Here is a 27,372-nt window from a genome sequence, read left to right on the forward strand (position 1 = left end):
TTGCCCATAATAAAAAGTACAACACAGATATCTGTTATTATCATACTTCAGCTATTAAGGTAAGCTTTTATTCAAATCAATGACAATTTCATCAGCTCCAATTCTATTCTTTTAATAAACCCAAGCAAACAAAAGCCTCCAAACAGCCCACAGTTCTAGTCTGTAAAACATATGTGGAAAAAAAAAATTGGATACATCTTGTGTTAAACTTTTTCTGTTAGTGTTAATTCATTTTTTTCCTGTTCACAATCCATTTCATTATTATTTCTGGAGTCCTTGCCAAGAATCCAAGTTAGAATCCTTGCAGGGAGTGTTCCAAGGGGAGTTAGATTATCGATTCTGGTTGAACAACTGTTAATTTCCATTCAAGCACAGACTCCACTTTTCCTTTCCTTTGGCCTTTGAAGTCTTGCTTTTTCAGACTCACTGTTAAACAGAGTTTGAAGGAGGAGAAAGGACTGCTCCAGGTGAAGGACTACAGGGAATGTGAGTTTCCCAAAGCTTTGAGGTGTCTGTGCCCAGGTCTTCTCTCACCGTGAGCTCCCCCCATAAAATCAAAATAGGATAATATATATTTTAGATAGAGAAAAGATAGTAAACAAGAGAGATCAGAAATTAAAGGCATTTTAAAGGGACCCTTTTTCTTCCTTATTCTTGCATGCAATCCCCTACTTTGAGTTTCAGATTAAATTAACTCAGTGACTTTGTATTTATCACTGATCTGCAAGTGCTTCTTTCAACCTCAGCAACCTGGTTGGCTACCCCCTGCAGGAGTCTCTTCCAGGCTAGTCCCGAAGAATATTACCAGAAACAAGTTAAAACTGAATATTCTTCATTATTCCTCAGTACAATACTTGGAGATTAACAAATATGCCATCCCATTTTACAGTTCTGAAGATGAAATACTTTGATTACTTTTCAGAAGGGGGAGAAGGGAGGAATCTGGCGTGTGCATACAGAGCAACTATTTTCTTCTGAGATCTTTGCACTGTGAATCCCACATTACTTTTACAGTCATTTACTTTTGGTGTTGCAGGAATTGGAAATTTAGATCCGTTACTTTTATGATCTTAATTCATCACCCCTCCCTCCCTCCCTCCCAAAGGAGGATCCAAATACTAGTACAGATTGACCTCTCTTCTCCCTGTTCCTGAGTATGAATGCTTTCAAAGAACTATAAGGGAAGGAAGATTTGCATTTTTGTGCCAGTATCCTGATGAAAAGGGTTTGTAGATTTAAGGTGAGGAGAAGATGAAGTTTAAAGTGACTCTGGAGTACTAAACAGGTGCAAAGAAAAGCAATTGTTATTATATCAACTTAACAGGAGAGTGAAAAGATTTCAAGCAAGATTTTGCTTTACCTTATTCTTCCTATTACCTTTTATTTATTTATTTATTTATTTATTTATTTATTTATTACCTATTGTTTACCTTATTCTTCCTATTACAGATAATCAGGAGTCAAAGTGGTAGAAAATGCAGGAATAACCTTTGGGGAATGTTGACGGTTTCTCTCCTGGGCATCCTAAAATACCCTTTACTGGTCACAATCATCCTCATATTCTTGAAACCTTTGAGTCAAACCCGTTCATTTTAGTCATCCATATGTGTTAGCTGTCAGCTGATTCTGCTCCAAGCAGGATGCAGGAGATTATTTAGGGATCAACTCTGTAGTGCCATAATTGACAGGGTGCAGGTGTAGAGAAGGGCTGCAGCTCTCCAATACCTGCACATCCAGTGCGAGTCCTCTCCATGTCAGGCTGGTTTGTTGTAAATCTTACTGTGAAAAACAAAAGTTTCCATATTTTTTTCTAATTGTAAGAATGTTTTCCTCACTTGTGAGGAAAGACCCTCGGCTGCCTCCTGGACTGCTCCAAGTAACTATTTCAGGAGCATTTCCACCACAGTTCTCGCTGATTGACAAAATCACTTTGTGTAGTGAAAAAAAAAAAAGATTGCTGTTGTTACCAGGCTTATTTAGTCATGGGAAATTTCTCTGGGAATATTTTTTTTCTCGTTACTGTACACACAGTTGGCAAAGTCTGTCTGTACAAGACTTCCAGCTCAATTTTGAAAACCCAAGGGGTTTGAATAATTCAGATAATCTGCGGATAAACATGCTGGCTTTGTGGCACTTATCCGAGTTGCCAAGCCTTTTGAGGCTCTGTCATCAAATTCTCATTTACCAAAGAGTTATAAGATTTGTTAATGTTATATAATTTATCACTCCCCTGTGCTGGATGGTGCTCTAAGTGCTCGGTTCTCTTTTCACAAGGTTGCACTGATTTCAAACCACAGCAATTTCTAACCTGAATGGCTCTGAGTGAAGAATCAGGCCCTTAATGCTTCATGTGAATAAAATATCAGTGCTGTGAGTCACAGCAGCAAACTGCTAAAGCAGAACAGGTCAGATACAAACCTGCAGTTCTGTGTTGCTGTTGTCATAGAAGAACTGTCAGCTAATCTTAGTTTTAAGACCTCTTTCCACTGCTGGAACTCAGGTCAGCGACCAGAATTTACCTGCAAGTTCAAGTGAAGATTTTTGTTGCTTTTGCTCGTTCAAAAATAAAAGGCTGACACTTTTTTTTTTTCTTTTGGTCACACTTGGACTGTCAGAACCAGATTTTAGAACTCTTTGAGCTTGTGATTGTGAGACTAATTTGTTACTACAGTTGTTTTCCTTATGTGTGCCAGCTGGGTAAACAAACATTGAAATTCCAGTGTATGATAACTTGCCACAAAACTATCTATACAATAACAGTGTCTGCACTTCTAGAATATCTGAAAGTCTTTCCAACAACAGGGAGAAGAACTGAACACATTTAAAACAATTTTACATTAAATTCGTAGAAAATACTGAAATTTACTATATGTCACCATATCTATTTAAACAAATGCTCAGTTTCTTGCATCCCTAAAATTCTGCAGACTGGTGGTTTGATTGGTTCAAAGAAAATTTTTGACAAACCCAACTAGCCAGCACAAATCCATTCCTTAATAGCTTTACAGAAAGTGTCTTGTTTCATATGGCAAAATCATTCAGGGCAGTATTTTTTAAAAGTGCTTTAACTGCAACCCCAGATTCATCCCGATCACTAGTTTTGCTGAGCAGCTTTCAGTCAGTTTTAAATACTGTTGATTAAAGTTTTCACTATCACAAAATGCCAGTCCAGGCTGTTCTAGTGTTCTGTTTCGTGACCAAGAGGACACTTCTCTCTATTCAGGAAGAGAAGAGGGTAATGGGGAGACTTTTGAAGATAAGAATCCTCAGAGAATTGATACACTGGTTTTAAGAATCTTGAGTATTTGAAAAATCTGAATTTCAAGAATCTGAGTATCTGAGCCATTGTTTTTACTCAGGTCTTCTAATAAAATGATGCTCTATATGCTGATATTTGGAGTCAGCTTTATTAAGAAATACTCAGGCTCCATTCCTGAAGATCTCTAAAAAGTTTTGGTTTTCCTGGATCAAACTTGGCTTTGCTGTTCAGAGATACCAAACTACTTCTCTAACCCAGAGTTGTGTCTCTTCTTTCATACTGCCTTCCTTGCATGGCAAAGAGTGTATTTGGATGAGGGAAATACACTGAAGAGAAGCAGATATGTGCAGATTTATACACCTGTACATGTATTTTCTGCAAGAATGAGTTTTAGTTCCCTTATCATTGCCCTCAAGTGTCTCCACATGGTGTACTGAACAATGTGACTAATCTGCACCAGTCCATTCCTTCCCATCAAGGTTTCTTTCAGAGACACCTGGAAAGATTTGATCAAGGGAAGGCATAAAGTCTCCAGAGCCCTGGCTCTCTGGCTTTTGCAGTAACTCTGGCTGACTGCACAAGTGTTCCATCAACAGTCTCACCCCTTCCCTCTCACACTCCATGTTCAGCCTGAGTACATTATGAAAAGGTCACATCTTTTTTCCTCCACTTGTATGTGTTTAGCAGGCCTGTGCTCCATTCCTGTGTTTGAAGCTTCCTTCCTTGGCTTCCTCATGCTTTTGCCTCTCCACCCAACTGTTAGGAGTTAACCTCAATGCCCTTCACACATTAGCATTTGCTGTAGTGTATTAGTGACTAACTAAAATACTTCCTCTCCTTAACTCTGATCCTGTAGAGTGTAAAAGCACAGAATTGAGGGTAAGTAAGGTTTAACTGCTAAAATGGTACATGGAACAGCATTTCAGCTTATGGAGATAAAAATACCAGTGCTAGAGTTTGTCATGTCTTGTTTCAGACTCTGTCTTGTTTTACCTTAATTTGCCTTCTACTTCTCTTTGGTTGTTTCTGTGGTCGAACACCTTTGCTAAAATCCCCCTGACCTATAGGCCCAAATCTCACAAACTTCTTAAACTGAAGCATATATCTTAAAAAGCCATTTCAGGTGCTCCAAAATAATCACCTGCATCAGAGACTGTCCTTTCTAGCCACCCATTTTTCCCAGAGGTCTGCTTTAATCATACAAACACTTCCCAATTATATCAGCACATATTTCCTTCCCTGGAATAGTCAACAGCTGAAGGGAGCCTGAGCTGCAGCTCCTACCCATTCGAAAATATTAGTCCTTCAACTTTGGAAATCCCTGATTCAAAGAGTCAGCACCTTCACAGGGTGCTGTGAAGCAACTTATGCTGCTTCCCTGCCATTAGAAATCTTGCTTTCCTCTGATTTGAAGCTTAGGTGTATTTGAAATTCCCTAACAAGTCTCTTTTACTGCCAGAACCTTTTGCACAGCAAGTAAAAGTGGAGGAAGGATTGTTCAGGCTTACAGTAGTTTATATTCTTGTCTCCTTTATCAGTGTGAGAGATCCTGCTGCACAGAAAAACAGGGAAAGGTTTGACATTGTGACTTGGGACTGGCCAGTTCCACACTCCAGAGCACCAATGTCTCTTTTTCCAGGTGTGACTCAGGTTTCTGATTTTCTGTGCTCAGTCTATAATATTTGTTCATTACCATTCATAGAAAGTTAAGGTAGTGCCAGTGCTGAAATGATGTCTGAAACAGTACAGTGCAGGTTATGAAGGCCCTGCAGCTGAGGAAAAACAGAACTTTTCTGTAACAGATGCAAAAAACCATTTTTTCTGATTTCTGAATATGGATAAGACCAATAGCTGTCTAGAACCTGACATGACTAGAGGTTGGGGTATCATTATTAAACAGGGTGTTACAAATAGAATAACAAATTCTGTCCTGGAATTGTAACACAGACTGATGGATTCTCTTCTTTTTAATTAGCTGAAGGCTATTTATATTTCACAGAGCAAATTTAGCAGTTGTCAAAAGCTGTTCAGAAATCCTAATCTAGTCCATTCCTACACGTGCCTTCCTTGAAGTTTCTTTTGGTCTTTTATACCCTTGAGATGTTTATTAAGTACTCTCCTCTTAAACTCTTTGTCCTGTTCAACTTGTGCCATGATTTCCTTCCTGTTTACCCCCTCATACCACATTGTCTCTCAGTTATAAAAAGAGAGAAAAAAGTTTTAAATATCTCTATATTAGATATAATGCCAATGCATTTATGTTTTGTGGTGCTGAGTTAGTTGCTTTTCACACGTGCGGTTTCCTTCATTGACCCACAGACAACTGGCAGTGGAGTTTCCAGGTAAACAAATGCAGTTTACTGTGTTTGGTGGATAAGGTATCATCCTTTGAGTTTTTGTAGACACCAAGCTCCTTGCAAACTGGAGGAGTTGTTGTTGCAGCAGTTAAGTATATGTGTACATGATGTTAGTGATGCATTTCTACACTGTGAAATATTTTAGCATTGAAGTGTATCAGTAAACATAAACCCAGCAAAAATAAACTGGAGTATTTTAAATAAAGATTGGAATATCAGAAGTACTTTTTAGTATCAGATCCTTATTTATACACCTAAGTAGAAGCAAATCCTTTCTGACAGCCTGCTGCAATTATGGATGCAGTGCAATGGAAGACCTCCTCTTGTGGAACTCGTTTGGAAAGGTGTTGATAGCCTGTGCGACAAGAAGTGCCTGTGCTCCCTCAGAACAGCCTTTAACACAGCTCCAGAGTTATGTTAACACTGTCAAAGGAGACAGTGAAATGTGGCCATTAGCTACATGCCATGATGTAAAATAAATGATGATCCATGCGTGGCCTTGTACATGAAATGAAGTTGCAAAGTAGGACACTGAAATTAGAAGTATGGCTTTGACTCACCCATCTCTGCTGCTGCTCTGCCAGCCATGACCAAAAGAGATTCATGGCCATGATGGGAAATTAATGCTGACTGATGACAGGCAGCCTACAAATCTTTGTCTCCCTCCCCTCTCTCCACCCATGAAAAATACAACTGTGTTCCCATCATTTTAGCCTCTTATTCATTGGCTCCTAAATGTCTCGGTGTAATCTTCACAAAGTTAATCTCCTGAAAGTGAGGAGATATCTTTATTTACAAACTTGTAAAAATTTTAGTTGTGCAACTTCAGGGTCTATTTTTTACACATGAGTTTAATGGACCTGCCCCAAATCAATTCTGCCTCAGAAAAATACTCTAATTAAATTTTACTGCTGTCACTGAATTTATTGCTTTCAGAGATAACATCTTTCACTCAGAGCATGTACTAAGATGGAAGAATAATGCCTCTTGAAAGAGTTGTTATGATATTTATGGTAAAATACGGGTGAACAATCTGCAACTGAAGGATTTTTTTAAAGCTCATTCTGCATCCTGACCCACCCCAGCCTTTTATGGCTGAGGTGATAATGGCAAAAATGACATCGTGACACATCTATTTATCCATCAGTCACGTTCTTTCTTCTTGTACCACAGTATGTTTTCCCACAGCAGTACAGATGAATTCCAGTGTTTTGTCAGTCTCAAATAATAACACAGAACCACAGTTCAAACATCTAAGCTGTAAGACTTCTTCATCATGACCAAGTATTGGAATAGGTGTGAAGATTATTCTCCAGTATCAGTTTAGGGTTTACAATCCAGATATTTCTACTCTCAGCATTAGTCTTTTTTTCTCTGCCTTAAAAGTGATTCTTTAAAATAAATAACAGACTTCAAATGTGCCTAAGAAATCAGGTCAGCACAGAGGACAATGCGTCTCCCCAGAAGAGTGAAGCAGTGCTGGCTAATAAAGGCAGACACAAAAAGCCACATTATTTGTCTGCTTTTCAAACTGTTCCAGTCCTTTGTGTGTGCTTTCTGTTTCTACACAGCAAGCACATGACAGGACCTGACGTGTATAAATAGGAATCAAAGTGTCTGCAGTTGTGCTGAGGGTCCATGTGGCACCATTTGTGACATTCCTCAGAAGGCCAAGGGAGAGGCATTGCCACAGTTGTCTGCCAGAGCTCCCTGCATTACCTTGCCCAAAGATCATCCCAAGGGGATCCCATCTGGGTGCCTCCTCAGCTTTCAGGGATTTGCAAAGATTTGCAAGGTTTGCAGTCTGGATCCAAAATAAGTTTTATCCTACAACACCTGATTAATTCATATCAATCCAGTGGTGTTGGGGACTGCCAGGGACAATGACAGGGCCACCTAAGCCTCTTCTTAGTGGAAACTCTGTGTAGCTTTGGAGGCTGCTTCTGAGCTTGCAGAACCCTTGCCACGCTCAGATAAATTCACATCCCTTCCACAGCTTTTTTTTTCCCACCCCTTTGCAAATCCATAGGTTTCTCCCTAAGCAGAGAGTTCCTTGGGAGCCTGTCCTGCCTGCCCTGCATCCTGAGTTGCAGGTAGAAGCAGGGAATCCTTGACATTGGTAAATTTTCCCAGATTGTGCTGATCATGACAGATGTTAGTGTTGTGCAGTCTGGACAAAGACAGACTCTTGCAAACTGTGTAGGGAGGGTTCAAGAATTGATGACTGTGACTGCAAACACCCTTCTCTAAAGTGGAGCTTCCCTTCTCATTCTCTAGGATGTGGTAAATGACCTTGCTGACACTTGCAGTCTCTTTCAATACAAATTAGAACATGTTAGCCTAAACTGAAAGAATCTCTTTAAGCCACTTCAACACAATCTGTAAGAATGTGCATGTCTGTGCCCTTTCTTGCTGTTCATGAAGCTTCAGATGTAAATATTACTTACACTGACACATATGTTCTGCACTAGTTTGTGGGCATCTCCATCCCTCCCCCCCTTTCAGGTTACTGCAGTTGAATTCCTTCCATAACTGGTCCTTGAACCTCATTTATGTGTTTAATGAGGGATATACATTTCTAGCAATATCTTCCTTTCTTTCCATATCAGTGAAACAGGGAAATACCCAACTTTTTCCCACTCAGATTCTCTCAAAGAGCAAATCCCTGTGAAAGAGGAGGAGTACTAATGTGTTGTTTTTCTCACAACCCATGGGTAATGCTCACTCTGCTAATGATCTAATAACTAGGCAAAGTCTTTCCCATCTCATAGGAAATACACTTAAGAATATAGATCAGAAAGATTTGAATATCCCTGACACGGGGTTATTGAATTACTGTCAATAGAAATATTGTCAACAGGAAAAAAAGAGGTTTGTATCTACTTCAGCACAGAGTCATAGAATCATTGAACTTGGAAAAGACCCTTAAGATCACCAAGTCCAACTGAAAACCTCCCACTGCCAAGTCCACCATTAACCCAAGCCCCTGAGCAACACATCTCCAGTGGCAGGTGCTTGCTCATCACCCAGTACAAAGAGAAAAGGAAATATGAAAGATGCATTCAAACATCATATATTTCCTTTTCTCACTTTTGCTGTTTTCTTAAGGGGAGGGAGAGTTATAGGAACCCTATCATAGTTCTTTTTATTCCCACTGAAAGATCTTGTAACTTGCAGTGAGATGGCTCCTGCATCCCAGGCAGTCTGTAAAAAAGAAATTTGGAGGAAAAACCTTTCAGTTTTCCCTTGGGAACATCGAGCCTCCCTGTGCTCAAGAACTGAGTGTGACCTTGAGCTATGAACCTGGACCTCCTGTGAAGTCCTGTGTTCCAGAGCCCCTGTATCTCTGTTTCACTTCCCTCCTTCCTGGCCTCTCCCACTTAGGAGCAGGATGAGTGTCTGTGGCCCTTTATTGCTGCATGATTTAATGAACTTTCTACAGAAGGCAAATATAATGGCTCCTGTCGCACTTCTGTAAAGAATAATAAGAGGAATAAACATCATAGCAGATGTTGCCTCTCTTCCCGGCAATATTCAGTTCCAAACAATCTCCATTAATGAAGAAAAATACAAATGCAGAGTCTGGCAGTTGAGAGGGAGAAGCAAAAGAGCCCTGAGAGTGAATCAGTTTGTTATGAAGGGGCATTACTGTGGCCAGTTGAATGGGTGATTTACACATCTCAATTTTCGTGTCATGACTGACTTTCTTTGCTAAAATATAGGCATATATGGTGGGTGTGGCTGCCAGATACCTGGCTCCGAGCACAAGATTTTCTTGTATGCCACATATAAAGCCATATTTAAATTTGCAGAATGAATTGTATAAAAGCTTCTTGACTAGGAAGGAGATTCAATAGTCACAGAGAAAAGCCACAGCTGTCTGGGCTAAAAAAAAATCTTAATGTCTTCTGTATGTTTGTCTCTGCTCACTTGCTCTTCTTCTGGTTTTGTTCTATTTTTAATCTTCTTTATGGCAAGACAGCTTTATTGAATACTGATGAGACAAAACATAGTTCAGTGCCAGGCAACACATTTTTTAGACATTTTTTTGGGAGCCCTCATTATTGGACCTACGATATTTTGGATACTGTTCCAGGCAGCTTGGGCTGATGGGTTATGTTCTGCTGCTATTTGGGGTGTAGGGGGAGAAGGTAAAAGGAGAGTGGTGACAGAGAACACCTGAGATGATCAGTTTTTAAAACTTTTGCTGTCAAAGTTTTCCTCTGCCAGCAGATCTTATATTTCAATATGTAAATGACTTTTGTAAAATATCAGGTTAAGATGATCTCTACCTAAGGAACTAATAGCATTAGACAGAGGCTCAACTGATGTAGTTGCTGTGATTCAAGCCAAAAGAGCTTTACAGGGTTGAGCTATATATGGCTGGCTCATTGCAGTGGGGTAATGGACACCTTTCAGGTTAATTCCAGTAAAATCTGGACCACATTTTTGCCTGAAGTGTTCTGAGCACAGAAATCTTGTGCAACTGAGCTAACTTTGATTATAACATCTGCAAGCAAAGAAGTAGTTTGAAAATTGGGTCACTTAGATAAATCCCTGAATGGATTTAGGTGACTACAGTAGCCTTAATAGTTAATAAAATTACTGAAGGGTGAATTGAGCTACTTGGAATATCTATATAAACTCTTCCTCCTGAGATGGGTGCCTGAAATAGAACCCAGTGTCTACAAAAACCACAAGCCCAATAAAATATCTCCTTTATTTCTGCAGACTCCTCCCTAACTCTGCATGTTTCAAAGAAGGGATTAAAATCACTGTGGTGCACAAAGCTTCACCCAGCAACATTGCTCGTTCCACATGCAATTATTTATTTATGTATTCATGGTTTCCCCAGAATACCTCCCTTAGAACACTCGAGTTATCAATTCTGGAAATCAATAAAACACATCTGGTAAGGAAAATTTGGATGGTATCGTGCTGTGATAGCTTTTGTAATACTTCCTGCATTCATTATTAATGGTTCATTATGTAATTAATAATTTAAAATGGTCTCTGATAATTTTAACAGTCCCCAGTCTGTTATGTTTTTTTTTTTTAATTATTATTATTATCTTTTTTGGACATAACTTTGTGTTCTGGGACCAATATCATTCATATATTTTCAAGGCTTCAGGGACTAATCAAGATACAACAAAGCTCAGGGAAAATGGATATATAAATGTTACTTAATATAAAGAAAATCTAAGTTATATGTGAATCTCATTGAACTTTTTTTCTTTCTTTGAAGCCTTCTACTTTTTTCTATATCAGTAACTCACTTCTCTCATATTCACTTTACAGATATAAGGGGTCTATCATTTCTGGGACCTGAATAAAGATGAGCTGGAGAATTCTACTGTTTGAATCAAATAATGAATATCCAGCAGCTCTTGTAGCTTCAGGAGGTGGCAGCCCAAGCAAGGAAGTGTTGGATTTTCCCCATAAGTATCAGCTTCTCACTGTAAAGAGAGAAAGTTCTTTCTTAGATGAGTTGAACAACAAAATCAGTGGTGACCAGTGACTTTAAAAGAAAATATTTTTCTATCACATATTAAGTCCTTTTGTATGCTGAGGTAAAAAAGGCAATTATTGTGTATAAATTCCTGTTGGAACCATCTCACTTGCCCCAGAAAAATATTTTGTTCCCAAATCTCCAAGTAGCAGAGGCCACAAGAAAGGAAGATTATCACAGGATAACAAACATATAAGATAACTTAATTTGAGTCAAAAATAGATTTTCTATTAACCTCAGTGATATTAGGTTTTCATCTCCATGATTTCTTATATTTCTTTTATCTACACATTTTCTTCCACAGTGAAAACTTGCTGAGCAAACATGTTATGTGTTATAAGTAGCATGTAGAACTAAATACATATTTTCTAGTGAGAGACACATTTTTATCAGGAATAACTTATTTTATTTGTAGTTAATATTTCACATGCATTTAAAAATTCACATTTTTCAAATTTCCTTTTTGTACAACTTGTATATATTTACCTACCTCAAATTGCATTGTACCAATCAGTAGAAAATTTTTAGATTTAAGAACAAGAAAATATTTAAGTGTTAATATATTCATATTTTAAATGTATACTTTTTATAAAGACTGGGTGAAGAATAAAATTGAGTTACAAGGTTGGTGTCAGCTACCACCAGTAATGTGGGAGAAGAACTGCTAAGAATAAAAGTATGTAGGACTGGAAGAAAGATAGACCTGGATAATGCCAAACTATATGGTTTGGTAGGCAGACTTTCTGTCTGTGAAAGGAAAAATGGTAATTTTGCTAAAGTCTGTATATCAAAGAGCATCCCTGAGAACTTTGGAAATAGATTTTATTCTACTTTTGAAGCTCACACTGGGGAGAATTTTCCTTTTTTTTTTTTTTTCCAAATTTTTGTTATTTTTTATTTTTTTAAATTTTATTTTAGAAGGGTTTTTTGTTTGTTTGTTTGTTTTTGCTTGTTTGTTTTGTTTTGTTTTTTAGATTGGGTATTTTTTAGGCAGTAACATTCCCATAAAATAACTGAGGCCTTCTGAGAGAAAAGGAGTCCTCCAGCTTTCTGATCAGAAACTTCCTGGAGGCAATAGAACCATTGCTCTATAAAATGAAGCCTGGCTGAGGATTCTTGTCAGAGCAGTGGTACCAGAAAACCTCCAGTGAATTTGGAGTAGGAAACATCAGCCAATGTAAGAGATCTTATTTAGGATGTCCTCAAGTCTAGAAGATACTTCATGTCAGAAGTATCTTCTTTTTGACAATGAAATTCTTCATCATTTTGTGCACCTGCTGCAGAAAGAACTGGCAAACATTGCAATGGGAGATGTGGAAAAAGAAGCAATAATCCCATTTTTGTGTGTTTTCCTTTAGGAGCAGGATGGAAAAAATGCATTTCTTGCAGATCACAGAATAATTTTTTGCTGGTTATGTATTTCCAACATTTTGCCTCAGATTAGATGATTTTCTACTACTATGTGAAAATAAAAACAGCTTTTAGAAAATTCCAAGCATAGGAGAGACTGTTGCAGTCCTTTAGTCTGGACTTCTGTAATCCACAGGCCATAGGATTCCCTAGAATTAATTGTTGTTCTGAGCCCAACTGCTGCTGAGTAATTAGAGCTTTTCTCTTAGATAATATTTTAATTATTTTTGCTGTCCTTCTTTGAAGTGTGTCCGATCTCTCAATGTACTTCTGTGGATACCAGAACCAGGCACAGTATTCCCAAGTGGATTTTTCAGTTTGCCAGCACTGAGAAAACGTGATTTTTCTCTTCCCTTTTGATACTGTCATGGTTGTTATGTCCAAGGATCCTGTAAATCCACTTGGTGTTCATTATTTTGCTATAAAACCACTTTATCATCAGAATTTCCATGTTCTTAACAGGATCATTGTTTCCTAGGAAAAAAGAAATGTCCTCTTCTCTAGGTGTGGTGTATATTCTTTGTCACAGAGCTGCAATTTTATGTTTGAAGTACTTAATCTTGCCTCCCTACCAAAAGATCCAATGCTTTATTTCAGGGACCTTCATTGTTTTCGTTCTACTAGTCTTTGTATCAGTTATTTTCCCTCCAGACATGCAGGTCACCTCAATGCTATACAGAAAACTGGGTATATAAGTGGCTTTCTTTGCTGCACAAAGATATTTGTGAAATTATGCATTTTTCATTTCATGCCCAGATACTGCAAGACACTAGATTTGCGCCTACTATTAATTTCAGCACAAAACTCAGGGAAGAAAATGAACATGGATGATAATGTACTTGTTATTATCACTCTTCAGCATTCAGCTGAAAGCCCAAAATAAGATATCTTCTCTACTACCTTTAAGGAATTACCTACCTCAGTAAAATCATCATCTCTCAAGATGGTTTTCATCAAGTTATGTGTAGTGGATGCTTTATATAATAACACAACCAGCTTGCTCAGTCTGCATCCATCATGTATAAGGGATTTTTCCTATCAAGCTGGGTCGTTTTATGCATTTTGACAGACAATACCCAGCTAATTTCAACACAATGTTTGAATAAACAAATACAAAATGTTGCCCTGCATTCTTGTCAGTTGAATTTTAAGCTGAAAGATTACTTTATCTCCTCACCACTGGATCTGTCAAGTTAACACATACATGCATTTTACAATGATAAATATATGAGCAGGACGTTATTTTGACCCTTTTCATCTTTTCAGGGGCATCAGTTTAACACTCCTGTGTTTCCATGCTTAAGGAGTTTTATAGGTCCTACATTGTATATATGTATATATGAGTTTGGTGTAAATCATGTTTCTTCTGTCCATTTAGGCTGTTTGTAATTATGGGCCTCATTAATGTCATAGCATATGTTGTTTAGGATGCATAATCAGAAGTACTGAAATGTGTTAGAATCCAATTTAAGGCTCAGGGCTACAAGCCTGAAGGATTTTCACTGACATTAATGGGAGTTACATATGAAAGCATTCACTGACTTACAAAATTCATATTCCTTCCTCAGTGCTATCAATAATTTTTAAGAAATATCTCTAATTTCTATCAAACCTGGCCACAATGCACTAAATATAATCCCTTAGCACAATGCAATAATGGTTAGAGAAATGAAAGTCTTTCTGAAAACAGCATGCTAATAAATCTTTTAAAGATTGAAAATCTTCCAAATATGTAACTTAGAGTGCAGTAACACAGCTGGTTCAAAGCTTCCCTTTGAAAGTGCATTTAGTCAGTTTTGGGGTTGGTTTACACTTCTAAAGAAATTAAATTAGTCACAAAAATTGGTCGTTCCTTCAGAAGGTGTCAGGATAAAAATTTCATAAAAATGAAACCACATATTTCAGTCAAAGAACAAAATCTAAAGTGATTTGCTATGGCAGTAAAGGGTCTCATGGAAACATTATGTAGGTGCCTGATATTCTGCCTGCCTTCCATGGGCTGGGTTGTACCAGCAGAGCTACGAAGGTACAAACAATGGTCTTTAAACCTTTTTTTTTTTTTTTTTAAGCTAAATGGGATTGTTTGAATGGATGGTTGGTGTTAATACTTTAAAGGGAGAGCCACAGTTCTCTGTGAGGCCAAACCCAGACATATTTATGGATGACTGTACAACAATAACCAGTTCTCCTTTATGAACTCCTCCTGCTCTTGGCCCACTGGATCAGCTGTGGGTCAGATTATGCTCCTGGCTGCTTTCGGACTGAAACTGCTGCCAGACGAGTGCAGGTGGAAACTATAACCCTCAGACTGAGCTAAAAATCAGCATTCACAGAAGGGACTCAGCTTCTAAACACAGAAGAATGTGTGAGAGATGACAGTAATCTTTCTTAAAGAGTTAATTTAATCTGTTTTGTAAGAAACTTGAGGGGCATAGCTTGGGAAGGTGATTCCATACAGCCCAGGAAGTACTGTGGATGTGATTTACACAAACATTTAAATTAGGAGTAGTGAAGGTCATAAGCATTATATTTGGGTTATATACATGTCATATTTGGTCTCTCAGACTCTGACATGAGATCTTAACCTTGAAGTAAATCAAGGTCTGAGTATGGCTAAGAGATGGTATAAACTACAGCAGCCCCAAGGTCTATTTTGTTGTTTGGGGACTGCCAAAATTCAGAGGTCCTGTGCTTCCTGGGAGTCATTTACCACCGAGGATGCATCTTTTTCTGGATGCTGGAGTCAAAGTGGCTGGAGAGGAGCTGAAGACTAGCCTATTATATCTGTATTTTATCTGTCCCACACACTGTTATGTGTATCAGATTATACTATTCATAATTATTTGCCTTTGACAATACTGCATTCTGGAAATATATTTATAGAAATGTTATTTAAGAAGTGAATCTTGCATTGCTCAAAGTATTCTATGATGCTATTTCCCCCTAACAATATCACAGTGGAGTGTTGGAACAGACAGCTTTATAAGAAGATAGAATGTAATTGATAATGCAGACTTGCTTGATAGTGAAAAATGAGACTGTCACCAGCCTCATGGAAAATCATTTTGGTACAACAACCTTGCAACTGAAAGCAAAGAAACCAAACCAGACAACTGGTGTCTATTAAAATGAGCTCACACACTGCTTTCACATTCCATGATGGTTTAACATTTATTTCTTGATTAGACCATCTTTGATCTCATTTGTCATTATCAAATCATTGGACATACTAATGTTTCTCTGAAAGACCAATAGACTGAAATAATCAATAAACCAGACACTTCTTAGGGCAGAATTCAGACCATCTTTGTTGTTTTATTCTGTACCTACTCTTATTATTCTTTCTTGTGCATCTCTGCTCACTTGCACTCTAAAGGGTTTTGAATAAATATTTTAGTCTATTTTTATTAATTAATAAAGAATTAGTTCGGTAAGAAAAACATTATAACCATCTTCAAACACATGAGGGTTACTAAAAAAAAAAAAAAGGAGAGGCATTGCTTACAGTAATATGTGTTGGCTTTATGCTCTTAGTACTGGTATAAATTAAAAGGAATTACATTGAAGGTGAATAGAAAAATATGTGTTAGCAAAATAACCTAAAACTGACAATATATTTCAAAACAGGCAAAGTAAGTCCCCTGATCTGCATGTTTCTGCACCACCAAAGTTAATGCATTAGTCATTTATATCTATTTCAATACAGACCTGAGCAACAAATGAGGAATAAGTGTGCTCCAGAGGAACTCCTGCATTACTGGAACCCTCCTATGCACATTTTAAAATGGACCTGAGATACAGATGAAGAATAAATATACTCTAGAGAAATTCCTGCATTAGCAGACCTAAGTGGTGTACTAGGCATTTTCCACCTCTAATTTTTATGATTCTTTGATAGATCTGTAATTAAGCTGTGGATGCTTAAAGTGTTTTCTGTTGACATAAGATATGGCATAAACATTAGTAAGCCAGCCTTTCATAGGCTGGAGATTATTTTATAAAAACAAAAAAGAAGAGCCAAGTCCTGAGAGAACTTTTCTCTTTCTCTCTGGAGTAAACTTCAAAATTTTAAGTGATATCCAAGACATCGCTTCAAGAGATGTCCTTCCTTAGGAGGACATCTCATGTATAAAGACTGGAACACAGTAAAACTTGTCACCACAGAGGTTCCATTCCTGTCAGCATTTAAAATTCAGCTTTGCCAGAAAACAAACAGTAACAACCAGAATTACAGTCAGAGATCATGTTTTCCTTTGGAACAATGAATTTGTTTGTCTTCTGCAACACAGACAACTCTGTAGTCTGGGTCACACAGGAAAGGTGATGCTGAAAGAAGAGATTAACTCTATCCCAGATGAAACCAGGACATTCCTCTAAAGCACATTGCAGCTGGGGAAGCAACACCACCAATACCAAGGTAAATGTGTTTGTGTTAAATTTTTCTTCATTTCTTTTCCACACGTTTGGCTCAGGCCTGGCATTCTGATTTGAGCAAATGTCATCCCACATGTCAGGTTTATCCAGATAGACCCACATGTTGCATGTTTAATAATCCCTCTATGATTGTTGCTGACATTCAGTGTGGGCTTGACATGCTGACTGAAAACTCATTTTATTTTAAAATGGAGTTAAACAGCTAAATATTGACTAAAGTAAAAACAAAGAAGAAACACTGTCTTACAGATTTTACATCAGCTCCATCTGATTTAAAAAGAATAAATTTGGTAGGATTTAGCCAGTCATGTAGACAAGTATCATTTACTGTATAAGTGGCTTTGATAGAACAAAATTTTTACTTTATAAAGCTGCTAAGCACACAGAGTGGCAACTTGTCATAGTGTTTTTATTAACAATAACTGATTTTGAAGCATTCCTGATCTGAACTAACATTGTAATGCCACCACAGTCTTTGCTGCAGCACATCACTGAAAATAGGCTAATATCTGGCTTTCTGCTCAAATGTGTGATTATTCTTTAACAAATTTTTGTCTGGCTTGACAACGAATGGGGCAGTGGTGAGACTGAGGGTCTGAGCTGATTTTATTAGAGAAAGTATCTTTGCTGAGAGCTGGATGCCAACTGAGAATCTGAGATGCCTAAGCTGAGCTTGGAGCTTAGATACCTTGCTCAGAGCAAGCTTTCTTGCTCTGCTGCTGACTCCTAAAGCCTTGGAGCAGGATTTCCTGGGCAGGTTTTTAAAGTGCTTTTATGAGGCATCACTGGTATTTTGAAATATGTGTTGGCCACACAAAATTCACCCCTTTTCTACACCTGTGGTTTTATAGAGCAAATACCTTCTCGTATCCCAAGAGTTCTCAAACTACTGTGTGGGGAAAGAGGAAGCAGGAGGAGGGGGAACTCACCACTGGTTTATTGACGATGTTCCACTCTGTGAAAAAGCACATGAAGAAATAAAACAGAAGGGGGAAAGAAAAGGCAGAGACTGCACTTTAGCTCAATGGGTTAGCTTTTATCTAGTAAAAAAAATATCATTTTTCTGGTCACTGCTATAGAAGCCAATTCTGTGTATTTTGTGCTGAATGATTGTTGAAAAACATTCCAAAAATACTATTAATTCCAAGACAGAAAAGTTGATTTTTGAATGCTTTCGCTGTTTAATAATCTCTATTCAAATTATTTATTTGGTTCCTCCTCTGAGGAATTTTTCATTCCAGTCAGATTAAGATAAACAAGGCTACAGGGAGTTATGGGCATGGGAGAAGACAATGCTTTGTCTACATATTTAGGAATATAGAACATTTCTCTCTTCCAAAGCTTCCTTACGGCAGGATGTAAAACTGAGAATTAAGAACAAACTCTTCATTTGGAATGAATGATCCTCTAGGGGTAGAATGGTTATAAAGTATATTATAACGCAGGAATATTTTTGTTTATTTGCTACGGTTGTGAAAACATGTAGTTTACCTGATAGTTATTTTAAAAAATGCCTTGCATTGAACTTCTTAATTATAGATTTCTTCTCAGATTTAATCAACCCAGGTGAGGACTCAGAATTGCCTTCCATCCACAAAATGAATAGTTTATACCATCCAACACATTGGGGGCTGATGTTTTGCTCTTCAGTCTTTGTAACATTGAAGACTGGAGCCCTTTTATTAGTATTTTTAACCCTTCCCACCAGCTTTTTATATAAAAAGCATCTTTGTTGGCTGCACGTACTCCTCAAGTGCTTTGAGTCTTGCTGCAGTTGAAAAACAATTGTTAATATCAAAGCAAAAGAAGAGAACAAAAGTAGAAAAGGCCTGGAAGTTCTGCCAAAGATGGGCAGTCCACACGTGTGATAACTGGGGCAGTGAGCAGGACCTCTGCTTCGTGTGCCAGCTCTAGGACTGATCAACACAGCCCTGCTCTTGGATCATCTTTACTTCACAGCATCATAGTCATGGAATAGTTTGGGTTGGGAGAGACTTTTAAGGGGCATCTGGTCCAACCCCCCCACTGTGGCAGGGAACTCTGCAGCAAGGTCAGGTTGCTCAGACCCCCATCCAATCTGACCTGCAATGTTTCCAGGGATGGGGCATCCACAGCTCCTCTGGGCACCCTGTGCCAGTGTTTCATCACCTCTCACCTGGCATTCAGTGCACTGGAGGTGGGAATTTTAATCCACCTGTAGCTGTTATTTAACCGGACAGACTGTTTGATAAGGCAGATCATGGAATAACAGAAAATCAGCTCTCCCTTCCCTGATGCTCTTTGCCTTAAAACTCTTCACAGAAAAGGAAGTGTTAAGCCCCTATTTCAGAAAATGGGATGCTCAGTCATGTGGAACAGCAATGCAAGGACACCCAGACCAGTTGTGCACGGAGTGGGAGTTTGTCTGGAAGGGCTGATTAGCTCAGGCTCAGCATTCTCACAGCCCAAGGTTGCTCTGCAGGGGACCTTCCAAATGTTTCTGCACTCCTTTATCTGGTTCATCTTGTCTTGAGAGAACTTGAGCAGCTCTGGTTCAGCATAACATGAACATTGCTGTAAATTTTGGGATATTCCTGTGTGTGCCTGTGGGGTTATCTATGTAACTGCATTTGAAAGTGAAAATAATTGGGAGCACAACTCAGAGAAACATTTTAGAGGCACGTCAAACCTAGAAGGAAAAAAAAGATAAGAATTTTTAAATTGTCTGGGCTTCTCAGTCTTGGTTTTGATGGATAATGGAGGGCTCACTACAGCTACTTCAGGTTTGTAATAGCAGAGACTCAGGAGATTTTTGCTGCTAATTCTTCTCACCAGTGTGATGTTTCCAATCAAACAGGAAACATCAGTTGTCAGCTGCACAGACTCCTCAAACACCTGATGTTAAATGAACAATTCTGTCCATTAAACATCCTTGGTAGGTTTAAGTCTTCTTCACCTACTTGGCAGTTCTTAAAGCATTTATTTTCTTTACACCTCTCACTTATTCCATTCAATTTTGTATTTTAAGTGTTTAATTAGCTCTGGTAGAATAACCACTTCTGTCACAACTTTTACATATGGGCAACACACATATCTTGGATATTGCCTGAATGTATTCCTTGCTTTTATATCTTTCTATATATAATTTTTTTTTGTTTGTTTGAAAGAGATAAAACATTCTTTTTAAATTACTTATATTTATTTTAACATTCAGGTAAATAAATGTTGCTCCCACTAAAGAAATTCTGACAAGGTCTAAGCAGTTTATGCTTCCCCTGAAATATAACAATGTTTCAGGTAGATTAAACCTTGACAAAAAATTAAATCAAATTATATTCTCTGTGCTCAATTTTCTTTGGGGAACCAAAACTCACTGAAGTGTAAAAGTCTAATTAATTATGTAGTATGCTAATAATTTTTAAATTAAGAACACTTGTGATTTAACTCTAACATACCATGAATGTGTTTGCAATTGACTATGACAAGAAGATTATTAGAGCTAAAAAAAATTTTAAAAAAGTAAGAAACCGATTGTCAGTGCTGGGGAGATTCATGCAATAGTGGTGGACAGAAGAACATCAACCCTGACTAAAGCAAAAGGGATATTTCTTATAAAACTGAGGGATAGGGAAGAAGTATATTAATGTTTTCCCAGATACAAGCTCCCAGCTTCTGCACAAATACTCTTTAAAGATGTTCTGAGGCAGAAATTGTATCATGAGCATCATATCAATATCTATATTTAAACATACTACTATGTGCCACTTGTATATCTATTCTTTGAACCTACTTAAGTTCTTACATGCAAAGAACCTTGTGGCACAGCATGAATTTTGCATTGTAGAAAAAGGTATTTTTTCCTTCTTTAAACCTCCTGCCTTATCAGTTTTCTGTTGTAAGAACTAGTCAGCAGTCCTTACTTACCTTCTTTATTGCAATTCATGATTTTTCCAAGGCTGTGAACCCAGGTTTGCTCAGCCTCCCTCACCAGAGTTGCTGTTCCATATCTCTGATAACACTATTAATCTTTCCTAGGTCTATTTTGTCCTTTTTAGAGATACGAACATTGCATGTAATAAAGAAGATACGAATGCACCCCGTGTACAGTGGGATAATTCACGTCCAAGGTTCCAGTTCCTTTATTAATTATTCCCCACAGCCTGTATGAATTTTCATGGCTCCTGAATGCAGAGCTGCTGTTTAATATATGTCATACACCATTCTAAAATTGGCTTCCTTGAGCACATGCATCTCCTGTGTGGATGTATCCTTACTTATTCCTTGAGAGATCACTCTGGAATGTGAACTTTCGGTTTAGTCTTTTATTAAGGTGAGATCTGGAACACAGCTATGCCATGTAGGGATGAATTCTAGGTATAGATGATTCTCAAAGCTGCATCACCTCTTTTCCTCATGTAATTCATATTCCTGACCTCATCACTGCTCTCCCATGTACATTGTCTGGTTGATGGTATGGGACAGTAAAACTTTGATTTCTCACATTCTGTGTCCCCTCCTTCTCATGAGACCCCCCTGCAGAGCTGCTCCAGCCCTGGGGAACAGCACAGGAGGGACATGGAGCTGCTGGAGAGAGTCCAGAGGAGGCCCCAGGATGAGCAGAGGGCTGGAGCAGCTCTGCTGGGAGGAAAGGCTGGGAGAGTTGGGATTGTTCAGCCTGGAGAAGAGAAGCTTTGGAGTGACCTAATTGTGACCTTACAGTGTGTGAAGGGAGCCTGCAAGAAACATGGAGAGACACTTTGGACAAGGGCCTGGAGTGACAGGATAAGGGGGAATGGCTTCACAGTGATGAAGGTCAAGGTTAGATGGGATATTGGGAAGAAATTCCTCCCTGTGAGGGTGGGGAGGCCCTGGCACAGGTTGCCCAGAGAAGCTGTGGCTGCTCCATTCCTGGAAGTGTCCAAGGCCAGGTTGGACAGGGCTTGGAGAAACCTGGGCTGGTGGAAGGTGTCCCTGCCCATGACAGGGGGTGGGACTGGATGGACTTTAAGGTCCCTTCCAACCCAAAGCAGTGTGTGATTCCATGATTCTCTCTGTGATTCTTCCTCAGGCTCAATGCCTGTTGGTTACTCCTTGAGAGCAGTGGTTAAATACCGTGTGCTTTCACTCAAAACCTTCCTGGAGTCAGAAACCCAATCAGAACAGATGCTATAACGCATTCTTGTGGCCATGGAAGGGCTAGGAACAATCTGTGCTGTTTATAAACACTCTGAAGCAAAAATAAACCAAGTTTTTCTGTTACTCAAACAGATTTTGAGATACAGATCCAAGCAATCGTGTGTAAACCTCACTGTCGCTGTGTAATGCTGAATCTGTCTGGAACGTGCTATCACATAGTTCCATTGCACAGAAACACATCCAAAATCAAAGTTTCATCCATAATAATAGCATGTGATAAAATATTCAGTTCTACTTGCCCATGGTAATACATGAGGCATTTCCAGAAGATGAAGACTTTTCCTAGGATCTTATCTGGTAACTTTTGTTTGAGAGAGAATATATTGCCTTGTATCAAATTGAACTCTCACATTTACCAGAGATACATAAAAAATAGAAATGCAGGACATTCTGCACAATCTGAAATGAACGTGCTGCAAGGGTTGCAAGCAAAAGCCCATAATAAGAAGCTGAAACTCTATTTTTCAATATACTTGTGTCATATCATATAATATTTAACCAGAGTCTCAAGAGTGAGGGAGGCTTTAATGTGGACTCATAAATCAGTTCCTTGCACCTCATAAGGAAGCCTTGTAAAAATTGAATTGAGCCACACAGTGGATGGTAACACATTACGCAGTAAAAGAAATCAGTTTTGCCTTTTGTTTCCAATGGTGACATTTTGAGCAGGTTCACAATTTCATATCTGATAGGACTGAGAGGATAAAAATCTGTAATTGTGTTCCAGATCTCTTAGTGGTGTAAACTATAAAAGATGCTGGTATAGAGTCTTATCTGCATTGCTGATATTCTGCCATGGAAAATCAGACTCTCAGACATGATAATGTTGCATTTTGAAGTACAACTGTGAGTGGCAGAACCTTGTTCCTGGTAGTGATGGTGTTTTCACTATGTCTTTATATACTGGGAACTGCTGACTCCACATCTGATTTGTTCTTTTGTAGATTAAGAGAAGCTAAATATATGTTACAGAACTTGTAGTGAAATGATATTATAATAATAACACTACCCACACTGTATTATATTTTGCAAATGCTTAGAGAGAAATCTGGTATTATTATTCCTACATTAGAGAAAAATGGGACCTGAGAAGGGTATAAACTTGCCTAAACACATCCAGGAGTACCACAGCAATCTCCAGTGTTTCAATATATTTTTCTATCCACTTCCACAGCAAGGCAGAGGTTGGCTTGGGTTGGTGGAGGGATAATAGACCCAGTTCTATAAATTACTAGATGAATTTAAAGGGAACTGACCCCTGCTTTCATCCTCTTCTCCTGGAATTAAGTATAATCTCCATTAAGAGAAGGCCCAATTAAAAATGTATCAAAAAAGCCAAAAGGGAAAAATTTTAAGGAATCCACATACCAAGTAAAGCACTGCTAGATATTTGAAATACTGGTATTTACGAGAAGCATATTCTTACAAAGGCAAAACTATTATGCTTGGTTTTCTGTGTGTGGTTATTATTTCTTAGTATTTCATCTTGTACCTGGCAAGAACCTCCTGCTTGTGCATCAGGGTTCAGACCCAGCTCTCACTTCATCCAACTCCCAAGGGAGCACTGCATACAAAAGAGCTCCAAGATAACAGCAGTAAATCACACTGCTTCAGAACTGCTTCTGCATCCATCACCTTGAGATTTCTTCTTTACGTGAGAAAGATACTGCTATAAATTCTGCTGCAAGAAAATACACGAAGATAGACAGAAATGCAATGAAAAACTCATTCTGAACTATTGGAGAGCTAAATTTTAAAGTAATAAAGATCAAAAAGTAACTGCATGAGATTGCTTTTGATTTACTGAACACTATGACCAGTTGCACAGCAAGCAATTAAGAATGGTAATTAAGAATGAGAGAAATTAGTTCAATATAACAGTATTTACAATGGAAATTTTTTTGATTTTTCTTCCTGCAATTTTTGAAAGTGGATATCCTTTCACACCACAGAGTTAAAACTATCAAGCAGTCAATTTCTTTAACAATAGAATTTACAAACATGTCTTTTCTTAAAGGTAATATTTGTATTAGAAAAACCCAACAACCAAAACAGAGAGAAAATGTGTTTATGTTTCTGAAAGGTAGATAAACTCTCCCTTCAGAAAAGAAAGAAAACAAGGAGAAAGCTGTCTGAAACCCAAGTTATTCAGCTAAAACCAATGTGGGTCTGGAAGGCGAGAGTTCTGCAAAATGTAAGAATTAATGAAACACCTTCTACAAAAAAAGTTCCTGTTCTGTGAGTTGAAATGCATTAAATAACTCTGATTTCCTTGACGTTTCCTGAGTGGTATTCATATAATAATGAGACTCTGCAGCAAAGCAAATCCTGGTTGGAATAACAGTGCCCAGGTGATGTCCAACAGCTGGTGTATAGCAAAGCCTTTTCCAAACCGAAAGATGAGCCTAGAGCTCCAAGATGATTTATCCAAGAACTTACAGCACCTTTCAGGTAGGACTATGCAAGAAAACGTGTTAAGACACGTTAAGACCAAATTTACAGCTCGTTAAGGGCAATAGAGTGGTTGCAGAGCAATTCAGCATTTCAACCAGAGAGTGCCCTGTGAAGTCACAAATTTAAAACCTAATGGGACAAGATCCTAATTTACCAAAGTTGTCATTCCTAACAACTATACCTGGAGCTATTTTATACTTCATTAATTTTTTTTCCTAATTTATGAATAATCTAATATATCAGAATATCCTGGTTTAGCTTTCTTGTGGGTTCCATAGGGAATTCTGGTCTGTTACTTCATTCACAGGCATTTGCTTTCACTGGTTTATTCAGCATTATCCACATCTAAACACTCTCAGAATGATTTGCTGCCCTGAATGTTAATGTTGTATATACTTGAAGCAGAAAATCTGCATTTAGTTGAACAGTATCAATATGTAGGTACTGGAGCAGAAGGTAGAAGCAGCATGTGCACCCATGGAGAATAGAGTGCTTTTGCAAACAGTGTCACAGTTTTTTGAAAAATACATCTGTTTTGCTCAATTGACACTCCATGATACTGCAATTATGAGCCATATGCGAGTGTGGTAATTTGGGAAGATAAATTAACATTTTAAAATCAAGACTTGGTGATGTTTATATCATTGTGCAACAGCTTCCACAAAGCTGAAAGGGGGTTCCCTCACTTTTAGGACAGGGTCTGTCCTAACTGGTGTTGGATACGTGAAAGGAACTGTGCAGGGGCTGCAGCATCAATCTCCCCGAAGGAGTCCAGCAGCACAGAGCTTGTGTTCACAGCATGGCCTCTGGGGGGTTTGAACAAGCTTCTGCTGCCAGTGGAGCCACAGATCAGGCATCCTCCCAAATTCTTTTAACCTTTAAGGCACAGTCTTGGCCCCAGGTATGTTAATGTCAAGATTATGCCATTTGTTCCCCTCAGGGAACCTACAGTCCATTGATGTTGGACCTGACAAGTGAAGTATTAAACACTTCAAGTAAATGGCATTATATTAGGTGGATATCAGTAATTTAATAATTATTAAACTTGGGATTGGGAATTGGGAATTTCTGACTCCTCTAATAAAGTGATGGAATAACCCAAAAACAGACTGCCCTCAAAGTTGCAATTTGAAAGCGAAATGGAAGGAAGGAAATATATTAATAATATCTTGTAGGTAAAAAAATAGCTTAAATTTGGAACACTAACAGTTGGTAGATAATTGGGAGTATGTGCACCTGTGGACAGATATTCTGAATTAAACTTTGGAACTTTCAAACACGAGTTTGCTTCTTGCTGGCTCCTTGCTGTATGGACTGCCTGTAAATTTTAATGACAATTGGACTAAGGAAAAGTGGCATGCCCCAAATCTTGCAGTTTATTAACATAGAGACATGACACAGAACTGTCAAGCAGGAGGCTGAGCACCACTGTACTTCTACACAGGAACTATGGAATTGGGAAGATCGGGTTCTGGAAAGCAGAGTTGATGCAGAAAGGAGGATTTGCGAAGAGGAAAAGTGGCCTTGGAAAAAAGTTCAAGGATCCTGGAGATCAGGAATGGGTAGGGAGAGAAATGCCAGGGAGTGGCCAGGGAGCTTGGCCTTAACACCTGAGACAACTCTAACCCTGAGGAGACACAGAGCACGGGTGGACAGAACTTTCTGCCCAGCCTCCCTGGCCTGAAGTGACCTCCTGCCCGGGAAGGAAAATATTGGTAACTTTTCATGAAACAGGCTGGGTTTATCCAGCTTTATGCCAACCTCACTGGCTCCAGACAGTACAGGACACGAAGCGTTCCATGTAAGCATGGAATACAGCACAGAGATACACACCCAGAGTGGATCTGAGAGTGCACTGGGACTGCAGCACCAGTTCTGAGGTGTGCAGCAAAACGAGTCTTGAGGAGACGTGTAGGTAACCAAAGTGTAAAATTTCAACTTCTTTTATGAGACTATACAGAGGTCCAGCCCTGCAAACATCCTTAAAGGGTGTGATTGATTTGAAGAGGGAGGTGTAAAGAACTAGAGTTCTTTCTGATTGCCTTTTCAATTTGTATGGATATTTGTAAGCCTCGTAGGTTGAAATGATCTAGGAGTGTGGCTCAGTATAAAGTTCCCTGCAATCCATGGAAGCTGAGATATTTGAGTAGAGCCAGGGACTTCTCTATCCATCCTCTGTTGCAGTTTTATGACTCGATCCTTGATTCAAATTTTGGAGTTTAAACCATGGCAACTATGTGTCCCTTTCAAGATAAATGAAAAACACAGCATTTATCACGGGCAGATGATTTAAATGCAAATTTCTTAAGAATACTTGTTCCTTGTCAGCCATGAAATGTGATGTATTAGAGCACTGTGGAGTTTATTTTTACTGGGTGACTGTATTCTACCTTCAGATTGATCTATATGATTGAAGGGAGGATCTTTGCCTCTATGAAGGATGGCTACTGCAGGTCAGAGAGAAATAAGGCCTCCTTTACCATCACATGTTGCATTGTGAAAAATCTTTCAGGATTCAGCTAAGAAAGTTTTGTCTGTTACTTTGCAAATAAGCCTCCTTTTGAATTCTAAATACAGAATAAATCAGATATTCCAATCCTTTTACCATACATGAGAAAGAAAAATAATATACTCTGCAATATAGGTCATCAGCATAGATATTTTTATCCTGGTTTGTATTTTAATTTAAATATTGGGGTTTTGTGTGTGTGTGTGTATCTTTTCCACAATAATGAGACAACATAATAAGTCTGCATTATAGAGCAGGTAGA

The 27,372-nt window shown here is 38.4% G+C and overlaps 1 long non-coding RNA gene across 1 annotated transcript in view; it reads left to right on the forward strand.

Annotated features, from left to right (window-relative positions):
* The first annotated feature begins 1,140 nt into the window (after positions 1 to 1,140).
* LOC116793482 overlaps positions 1,141 to 27,372 on the forward strand; it is a 31,004-nt gene continuing 4,772 nt past the window's right edge. The window contains exons 1-3 of the long non-coding RNA XR_004359501.1: positions 1,141 to 1,263; positions 16,828 to 16,955; positions 19,809 to 19,886. This is a non-coding gene — a long non-coding RNA (uncharacterized LOC116793482). The remainder of the gene's footprint in view (positions 1,264 to 16,827; positions 16,956 to 19,808; positions 19,887 to 27,372) is intronic.

This window comes from Chiroxiphia lanceolata, chromosome 13 (assembly GCF_009829145.1).
Source record: "Chiroxiphia lanceolata isolate bChiLan1 chromosome 13, bChiLan1.pri, whole genome shotgun sequence".
NCBI lineage: Eukaryota > Metazoa > Chordata > Aves > Passeriformes > Pipridae > Chiroxiphia > Chiroxiphia lanceolata.